Below are 10922 nucleotides of genomic sequence, written 5' to 3' on the forward strand. Positions count from 1 at the left end.
GTGTCATCTGCATACCTCAGGTTGTTAAGGAGTCTTCCTCCAATCCTAATGCCCCATTCTTCTTCATATAGTCCAGCTTCTTGGATTATTTTTTCAGCGTACAGATTGAATAGGTATGGTGAAAGAATACAATCCTGACACACAGCTTTCCTGACTTTAAACCAATCAGTATCCCCTTGTTCTGTCTGAACAACTGCCTCCTGATCTATGTAAAGGTTTCTCATGAACACAATTAAGTGTTCTGGAATTCCCATTCTTCTCAGTGTTATTCAAAATTTGTTATGATCCACACAGTTGAATGCCTTTGCATAGTCAATAAAACACAGGTAAATATCCTTCTGGTAGTCTCTGCTTTCAGCCAGATCCATCTGACATCAGCAATGATATCCCTGGTTCCATGTCCTCTTCTGAAACCGGCCTGAATTTCTGGCAGTTCCCTGTTGATATACTGCTACAGCAGTTTTTGAATGATCTTCAGCAAAATTTTGCTTGCGTGTGATATTAATGATATTGTTCTATAATTTCGACATTCAGTTGGATCACCTTTCTTGGGAATAGACATAAATATGGTGTGGTGGGAAGTACCTACAATTGCCACAATGATCCATGCTTCCTATTGTTTAATCCATGGAATAACATCCTCCCCACAGTATGGTCCAGACCTGTGGCACACTTAAAAGAATAGTGCAAAAGGACTCTGGCTTTCATCTTGCTAGAATTCTATTGATTGCTTGCTGATATGCTTGGTTGAAAGCCAATTGCCATGTTGAGAACTGCCCCCTGAAGAGGTCCATGTGGCCAGGAATTTAGGAAGACTTCTCGTCAATAGCTTGTGATGAACTGAATCCTGCCATAGCCATGTAAATTACCTCGAAAGTAGATCCTCTCCCAGTCAAGCCTTGAGATGACTGAAGTCCCCTGGGGAACACCTTGATTGTAAACTAGTAAAATCCTGAAGATTTCAAAGCATGAAGTAACCAAACAAGTATGCAAAAAACTTTGTTTTCTAATATAACAACATATATCAACTGAAGAGAAAAATGAGAACTAGTACTGTCATTCAAATTTACGAAAAAAAAAAAGAAACTTCAACGCACAAAATCCCAAACCATAAGAAAAGGCTGTAAAAAGGAAAATAGAGGAGGCGGAGCCAAGATGGCGGACTAGGCAGACGCTACCTCGGATCCCTCTTACAACAAAGACACGGAAAAACAAGTGAATCAATCACATACATAACAATCTACGAACCCTGAACAACAAACACAGATTTAGAGACGGAGAACGAACTAATACGGGGAAGCAGCGATTGTTTCCAGAGCCTGGAGCCAGCGTACCAGTCAGGTACGGCACAAGCACAGAGAGCTACTCCACCCCCCTGAACTAACCCCGGGAGGGGGACCAGCCGGTTCCACGGGCGGCGTGGGACGCAGCCGGTAGGAGAAGTCCCCGGGAGGCAGTGACTGGTCTTGGAGCAGAAAGAGCAGCGTCCGAGCCGGGGAACCATCCCGCAGGGATTTGGACTGGATGCAGGTATGGCATAAACACGGAGAGTAGCTCCACCCCCCTGAACTAACCCCGGGAAGGGGACCAGCCGGGTCGCACGGGAAGCGTGGGACGAAGCCGGTAGGAGAAGTCCCCGGGAGGCAGCGACTGGTATTGGAGCGGGGAGAACAGCGTCCCAGCCAGGACAATCGGTCACGGCACAAGCACGGGGAGCTGCTCCACCCATCTGAACTAACCCCGGGAGGAGGCCCAACTGGCTCTCGGGTGTGGCACAGCCACGTGGCTGGAGGGACGAGAAGTCCCCGGGAGGCAGCGACTGATTTTGGAGTCGAGAGTGCATCGTCCCAGTAGGGGAGCCTTGACGCTGGGCGTGGGGCTGGAAGCGGAGGATCTGACCGTGACTCCAGCGGGTCAGACCCCCTGGGGGCAATCTCCACACAGCCAGCACACATAGGCGACGCGCGCCGCGGGAATCTCAGATATGATAGTCATTCCAAGCAAGACAAGCAACTCTGGCTATATTCTGAGGTGCTACTCTCCTATCTCTCTGTTCCCTCCCCCACCCTCCCCAGGCGGCTTCATTAACATCTGAATAGCCTGAGCCAGAGGGAGAACTCTGATAGGGATCTGACTGCATTTTGTTTTTTAGCGGATTTTCTGGAAAAACTAGTTTCCCAGTGATGGCTCGGAGACAACAATCCATATCAAACCACTTAAAGAAACAGACCATGACAGCTTCTCCAACCCCCCAAACAAAAGAATCAAAACCTTTCCCAAATGAAGATACAATCTTGGAATTATCAGATACAGAATATAAAAAACTAATTTACAGAATGCTTAATGATATCACAAATGAAATTAGGATAGCTGCAGAAAAAGCCAAGGAACACACTGATAAAACTGTTGAAGAACTCAAAAAGATTATTCAAGAACATAGTGGAAAAATTAATAAGTTGCAAGAATCCATAGAGAGACAACATGTAGAAATCCAAAAGATTAACAATAAAATTACAGAATTAGACAACGCAATAGGAAGTTAGAGGAGCAGACTCGAGCAATTAGAATGCAGACTGGGACATCTGGAGAACCAGGGAATCAACACCAACATAGCTGAAAAAAAATCAGATAAAAGAATTTAAAAAAATGAAGAAACCCTAAGAATTATGTGGGACTCTATCAAGAAGGATAACCTGCGGGTGATTGGAGTCCCAGAACAGGGAGGGGAGACAGAAAACAAAGAGAAAATAGTTGAAGAACTCCTGACAGAAAACTTCCCTGACATCATGAAAGACGAAAGGATATCTATCCAAGATGCTCATCGAACCCCATTTAAGATTGATCCAAAAAGAAAAACACCAAGACACATTATCATCAAACTCACCAAAACCAAAGATAAAGAGAAAATTTTAAAAGCAGCCAGGGAGAAAAGAAAGGTTTCCTTCAAGGGAGAATCAATAAGAATATGTTCTGACTACTCAGCTGAAACCATGCAGGCAAGAAGGGAATGGGACGACATATACAGAACACTGAAGGAGAAAAACTGCCAGCCAAGGATCATATATCCAGCAAAACTCTCTCTGAAATATGAAGGCGAAATTAAGATATTTACAGACAAACACAAGTTTAGAGAATTTGCAAAAACCAAACCAAAGCTACAAGAAATACTAAAGGATATTGTTTGGTCAGAGAACCAATAATATCAGATATCAGCACAACACAAGGTCACAAAACAGAACGTCCTGATATCAACTCAAATAGGGAAATCACAAAAACAAACAAATTAAGATTAATTAAAAAAAAATACACATAACAGGGAATCATGGAAGTCAATAGGTAAAAGATCACAATAATCAAAAAGAGGGACTAAATACAGGAGGCATTGAACTGCCATATGGAGAGTGATACAAGGCGATATAGAACAATACAAGTTAGGTTTTTACTTAGAAAAATAGGGGTAAATAATAAGGTAACCACAAAAAGGTATAACAACTCTATAACTCAAGATAGAAACCAAGAAAAACGTAACGACTCAACTAAAATAAAGTCAAGCACTATGAAAATGAGGATCTCACAATTTACTAAGAAAAACGCCTCAGCACAAAAAAGTATGTGGAAAAATGAAATTGTCAACAACACACATAAAAAGGCATCAAAATGACAGCACTAAAAACTTATTTATCTATAATTACCCTGAATGTAAATGGACTAAATGCACCAATAAAGAGACAGAGAGTCACAGACTGGATAAAGAAACACGATCCATCTATATGCTGCCTACAAGAGACACACCTTAGACTTAGAGACACAAACAAACTAAAACTCAAAGGATGGAAAAAAGTATATCAAGCAAACAAGCAAAAAAGAAGAGGAGTAGCAATATTAATTTCTGACAAAATAGACTTTAGACTTAAATCCACCACAAAGGATAAAGAAGGACACAATATAATGATAAAAGGGACAATTGATCAGGAAGACATAACCATATTAAATATTTATGCACCCAATGACAGGGCTGCAAGATACATAAATCAAATTTTAACAGAATTGAAAAGCGAGATAGATACCTCCACAATTATAGTAGGAGACTTCAACACACCACTTTTGGAGAAGGACAGGACATCCAGTAAGAAGCTCAACAGAGACATGGAAGATCTAATTACAACAATCAACCAACCTGACCTCATTGACTTATACAGAACTCTCCACCCAACTGCTGCAAAATATACTTTTTTTTCTAGCACACATGGAACATTCTCTAGAATAGACCACATATTAGGTCATAAAACAAAACTTTGCAGAGTCCAAAACATCGAAATATTACAAAGCATCTTCTCAGACCACAAGGCAATAAAACTAGAAATCAATAACAGAAAAACTAGGGAAAAGAAATCAAATACTTGGAAAATGAACAATACCCTCCTGAAAAAAGACTCGGTTATAGAAGTCATCAAGGAGGGAATAAGGAAATTCATAGAAAGCAACGAGAATGAAAATACTTCCTATCAAAACCTCTGGGACACAGCAAAAGCAGTGCTCAGAGGCCAATTTATATCAATAAATGCACACATACAAAAAGAAGAAAGAGCCAAAATCAGAGAACTGTCCCGACAACTTGAACAAATAGAAACTGAGCAACAAAAGAATCCATCAGGCACCAGAAGAAAACAAATAATAAAAATTAGAGCTGAACTAAATGAATTAGAGAACAGAAAAACAATTGAAAGAATTAACAAAGCCAAAAGCTGGTTCTTTGAAAAAATTAACAAAATTGATAAACCATTGGCTAGACTGACTAAAGAAATACAGGAAAGGAAACAAATAACCCGAATAAGAAATGAGAAGGACCACATCACAACAGAACCAAATGAAATTAAAAGAATCATTTCAGATTATTATGAAAAATTGTACTCTAACAAATTTGAAAACCTAGAAGAAATGGATGAATTCCTGGAAAAACACTACCTACCTAAACTAACAAATTCAGAAGTAGAACAACTAAATAGGCCCATAACAAGAAAAGAGATTGAAACGGTAATCAAAAAACTCCCAACAAAAAAAAGCCCTGGCCCGGATGGCTTCACTGCAGAGTTCTACCAAACTTTCAGAGAAGAGTTAACACCACTACTACTAAAGGTATTCCAAAGCATAGAAAATGACGGAATACTACCCAACTCATTCTATGAAGCTACCATCTCCCTGATACCAAAACCAGGTAAAGACATTACAAAAAAAGAAAATTATAGACCTATATCCCTCATGAACATTGATGCAAAAATCCTCAACAAAATTCTAGCCAATAGAATCCAACAACACATCAAAAAAATAATTCACCCTGATCAAGTGGGATTTATACCAGGTATGCAAGGCTGGTTTAATATCAGAAAAACCATTAATGTAATCCACCACATAAATAAAACAAAAGACAAAAACCACATGATCTTATCAATTGAGGCAGAAAAGGCATTTGACAAAGTCCAACACCCATTTATGATAAAAACTCTTACCAAAATAGGAATTGAAGGAAAATTCCTCAACATAATAAAGGGCATCTATGCAAAGCCAACAGCCAATATCACTCTAAATGGAGAGAACCTGAAAGCATTTCCCTTGAGAACGGGAACCAGACAAGGATGCCCTTTATCACCGCTCTTATTCAACATCGTACTTGAAGTCCTAGCCAGGGCAATTAGGCTAGACGAAGAAATAAAGTGTATCCAGATTGGCAAGGAAGAAATAAAGCTATCCCTATTTGCAGATGACATGATCGTATACATGGAAAACCCTAAGGAATCCTCCAGAAAACTACTGAAACTAATAGAAGAGTTTGGCAGACTCTCAGGTTATAAAATAAACATACAAAAATCACTTGGATTCCTCTACATCAACAAAAAGAACACCGAAGAGGAAATAACCAAATCAATACCATTCACAGTAGCACCCAAGAAGATAAAATACTTAGGAATAAATCTTACCAAGGATGTAAAAGACCTAAACAAGAAAACTATAAAACTCTGCTACAAAAAATTCAAAAGGACATACTTAAGTGGAAAAACATACCCTGCTCATGGATAGGAAGACTTAACATAGTAAAAATGTCTATTCTACCAAAAGCCATCTATACATATAACGCACTTCCAATCCAAATACCAATGTCATATTTTCAGGGGATAGAGAAACAAATCACTAATTTCATATGGAAGGGAAAGAACCCCCGGATAAACAAAGCATTACTGAAAAAGAAGAAGAAAGTGGGAGGCCTCACTTTACCTGATTTCAGAACCTATTATACAGCCACAGTAGTCAAAACAGCCTGGTACTGGTACAACAACAGGCACATAGACCAATGAAACAGAATTGAGAACCCAGATATAAATCCATCCATGTATGAGCAGCTGATATTTGACAAAGGTCCAGTGTCAGTCAATTGGGGAAATGATAGTCTTTTTAACAAATGGTGCTGGCATAACTGGATATCCATTTGCAAAAGAATGAAACAGGACCCATATCTCACACCATGCACAAAAAACTAACTCCAAGTGGATCAAAGACCTAAACATAAAGACTAAAACGATAAAGATCATGGAAGAAAAAATAGGGACAACCCTAGGAGCCCTAATACAAGGCATAAACAGAATACAAAACATTACCAAAAATGATGAAGAGAAACCAGATAACTGGGAGCTCCTAAAAATCAAACACCTATGCTCATCTAAAGACTTCACCAAAAGAGTAAAAAGACCACCTACAGACTGGGAAAGAATATTCAGCTATGACATCTCAGACCAGCGCCTGATCTCTAAAATCTACATGATTCTGTCAAACCTCAACCACAAAAAGACAAACAACCCAATCAAGAAGTGGGCAAAGGATATGAACACACATTTCACTAAAGAAGATATTCAGGCAGCCAACAGACACATGAGAAAATGCTCCCGATCACTAGCCATTAGAGAAATGCAAATTAAAACTACGATGAGATTCCATCTCACACCAACTAGACTGGCATTAATCCAAAAAACACAAAATAATAAATGTTGGAGAGGCTGCGGAGAGATTGGAACTCTCATACACTGCTGGTGGGATTGTAAAATGGTACAACCACTTTGGAAATCCATCTGGCGTTATCTTAAACAGTTAGAAATAGAATTACCATACAACCCAGAAATCCCACTCCTCGGAATATACCCTAGAGATACAAGAGCCTTCACACAAACAGATATATGCACACCCATGTTTATTGCAGGTCTGTTTACAATAGCAAAAAGCTGGAAGCAACCAAGATGTCCGTCAACGGATGAATGGGTAAGTAAATTGTGGTATATTCACACAATGGAATACTAGGCATCGATAAAGAACAGTGACGAATCTGTGAAACATTTCATAACATGGAGGAATCTGGAAGGCATTATGCTGAGCGAAATGAGTCAGAGGCAAAAGGACAAATATTGTATAAGACCTCTATTATAAGATCTTGAGAAATAGAAAAAACGGAGAAGAGCACATACTTTTGTGGTTACAAAGCGGGGAGGGAGGGAGGGAGGGAGAGGGTTTTTTATTGATCAATCAGTAGATAAGAACTGCTTTGGGTGAAGGGAAAGACAACACTCAATACAAGGAAGGTCAGTCTAATTGCACTGGACTAAAAGCAAAGAGGTTTCCGGGATAAAATGAAAGCTTCAAAGGTCAGCGGAGCAGGGGCTGGGGTCAGGGGAATATGGTTTGAGGGGACTTCTAAGTCAATGGGCAAAATAATTCTATTATGAAAACATTCTGCATCCCACTTTGAAATGTGGCATCTGGGGTCCTAAATGCCAACAAGCAGCCATCTAAGATACATCAGTTGGTCTCAACCCACCTGGAGCAAAGGCAAAGGAAGAACACCAAGGTCACACGACAACTAAGAACCCAAGAGTCAGAAAGGGCCACATGAACCAGAGACCTACATTATCCTGAGACTAGAAGAACTAGTTGGTGCCCGGCCACAATCGATGTCTGCCCTGTCAGGGAGCACAACAGACAACTCCTGAGGGAGCAGGAGACCAATGGGATACAGACCCCAAATTCTCATAAAAAGACCATACTTAATGGTCTGACTGTGACTAGAGGAATCCCGGAGACAATGCTCCCCAGACCCTCTGATGGCACAGGACAGGAACCATCCCCGAAGACAACTCATCAGGCATGAAAAGGACTGGTCAGTGGGGGGGAGAGAGAGGCTGATGAAGAGTGAGCTAATTAAATAGGTGGACACTGGAGAGTGTGTTGGCAACTCTTGACTGGAGGGGGAATGGGAAGATAGAGAAAGAGGGAAGACGGCAAAATTGGCACGAAACTAGAGACTGAAAGGGCTGAGTCAATAGGGGGAGAGCAAGTGGGAGAAGGGAGTAAGATGTATGTAAACTTACATGTGACAGACTGATTGGAATGGTAAATGTTCACTTGAAGCTTAATAAAAATTAATTAAAAAAAAAAAAAAAAAAACTTGATGTCCACCAAAGCCAAGGATGGTGGTTGCTTTTGTTGTTATTAGGTGCCATTGAGTTGGTTCCAACTCATAGTTACCCTATGTATAACAGAAGGAAACACTGCCCATTCCTGCACCATACTCAAAATTGTTGTCATTTTGAGCTCGTTGTTGCAGCCACTGTGTCAATCCACCTCGTTGAGGGTCTTCCTCTTTTTCGCTGGCCCTCTGCTTTACAGAGCATGATGTCCTTCTCCAGGGACTGATCCCTTCTGATAACATCCAAAGTATGTAAGATTTAGTCTCACCAACCTTGCTTTAAGGACCTTTCTGGTTTTATTTCTTCCAAGATGGATTTGTTCATTCTTTTGGCACTCCATTACATATCCAATATTCTTCACCAACACCAAAATTCAAAGGCGTCAATTCTTCTTTGGTCTTCCTTATTGATTGTCCAGCTTTTGCATGCATATGAGGAGATTGAAAACACCATGGCTTGGGTCAGGAGCACCTTAGTCCTCAAGGTAACATCTTTGCTTTTCAACACTTTAAAGAGGTCTTTTGTAGCTGATTTGTCCAGTGCAATGGGTCTTTTGCTTTCCTGCTTGCTACTTTCATGAGTGTTGATTGTGCACCCAAGTGAAATGAAATCCTTAACAACCTCAATCTTTTCTCTGTTTACTGTGATGTTGCTTATTGTTCCAGTTGCAAAGATTTTTGTTTTCTTTACGTTGAGTTGTAATCCATAATAAGGCTGTGGTCCGTGATGGTCATCAGTAAGTGCTTCAAGCCCTCTTCACTTTCAGCAAGTAAGGTTGTGTCAGGTGCATAATGCAGGTTTTTAATGAGTCTTTCTCCAATCCTGATGTCCCATTTCTCTTCGTATATTCCAGTTTCTCAAATTATTTGGTTAGCATACAGATTTAATAGGTATGGTGAAAGAATACAACCCTGGTGCACAACTTTCCTGATTCTAAGCCATGCGATACCCCTTGTTCCGTTTGAACTACTGCCTCTTGCTCTAGGTACAGGTTCCTCATGAGCACGGTTAAGTGTTCTGGAATTCCCATTATTCACAATGTTATCCATAGTTTGTTATGATCCACAGAGTTGAATGCCTTAGCCTAGTCAATAAAACACAGGTAAACAATTTTCTGGTATTCTCCGCTTTGATCCAGGGTCCATCTGACATCAGCAATGATATCCCTGGTGCCAGGTCCTCTTGTAAATCTGGCTTGAGTTTCTGACAGTTCCCTGTCAATGTACTGCTGCTGCTGCTTTTGAATGATCTTCAGCAAAATTTTGCTCACATGTGATATTAATGATATGGCTCCATGATTTCCACATTTGGTTGGATCACCTTTCTTGGGAATAGGCATAAATATGGATCCCTTCCAGTGGGTTGGTCGTGTAGCTAGCTGTCTTCCAAATCTCTTGGCATAGATGAGTTATCACTTCCAGCACTGCATCCATTTGTTGAATCATCTCAGTTGCTATTCCATTAATTGCCAGAGTATTGTTTTTTGCCAATGTCTTCAGTGCAGCTTGGACTTCTTCCTTCAGTACCATCGGTTCCTGATCATATGTCACCTCCTGAAATGGTTGAACATCAACCAATTCTTTTTGGTATAGTGACTCTGTGTATTCCTTTCATCTCTTTTGATGTTTCCTGCATCATTTAATATTTTCCCCGTAGAACCCTTCAGTATTGCAACTTGAGGCTTGAATTTTTTCTTCAATTCTTTTAGCTTGAGAAATGCTGAGCGTGTTCTTCCCTTTTGGTTTCCTATCTCCAGGTCTTTGCACATGTCAGCATAATACTTTACTTTGTCTTCTTGAGCCACCCTTTGAAATCTTCTGTTCATCTCTTTTACTTCATCATATTTTCCATTTGCTTTAGCTACTAGAAGTTCAAGAGCAAGTTTCAGAGTCTCTTCTGACATCCATTTAGGTCTTTTTTTTTCTTTTTTCTCTCCTGTCTTTGTAATGACCTCTTGCTTTTTTCATGTGCTATGCCCTTGATGTCATTCCATAACTTGTTTGGTCTTCGGTCATTAGTTTTCCATGTGTGAAATCTATTCTTGAGAGGCTCTCTAAATTCAGGTGAGATATAATCAAGGCTGTACTTTGGTTCTCGTGGACTTGTTCCAATTTGCTTCAGTTTCAACTTGAACTTGCATATGAGTAATTGATGGTCTAATCTGTGGTTGGCCCCTGTCTTTATACCTCATGTCCCAGTTGATGTGTCCTTATGAGTCCTTGTCAGTTCAGCTCCAGCTGGGTCACATTTTAGGGCTGGAATAATAGCTCCAAAATTATTTCCTCAATCATTTCCTCCTTTTGATTGGAGATTGGAGGTAACACATCGATGATGAATACCTGGACTTAGTTGAACTCCTAGATGGCAGCCATGGCAAGCTCTTTAAACTCATCATGCTGATTTTCCACTGGATAC

This window comes from Elephas maximus, chromosome 3, assembly GCF_024166365.1.
Source record: "Elephas maximus indicus isolate mEleMax1 chromosome 3, mEleMax1 primary haplotype, whole genome shotgun sequence".
NCBI lineage: Eukaryota > Metazoa > Chordata > Mammalia > Proboscidea > Elephantidae > Elephas > Elephas maximus.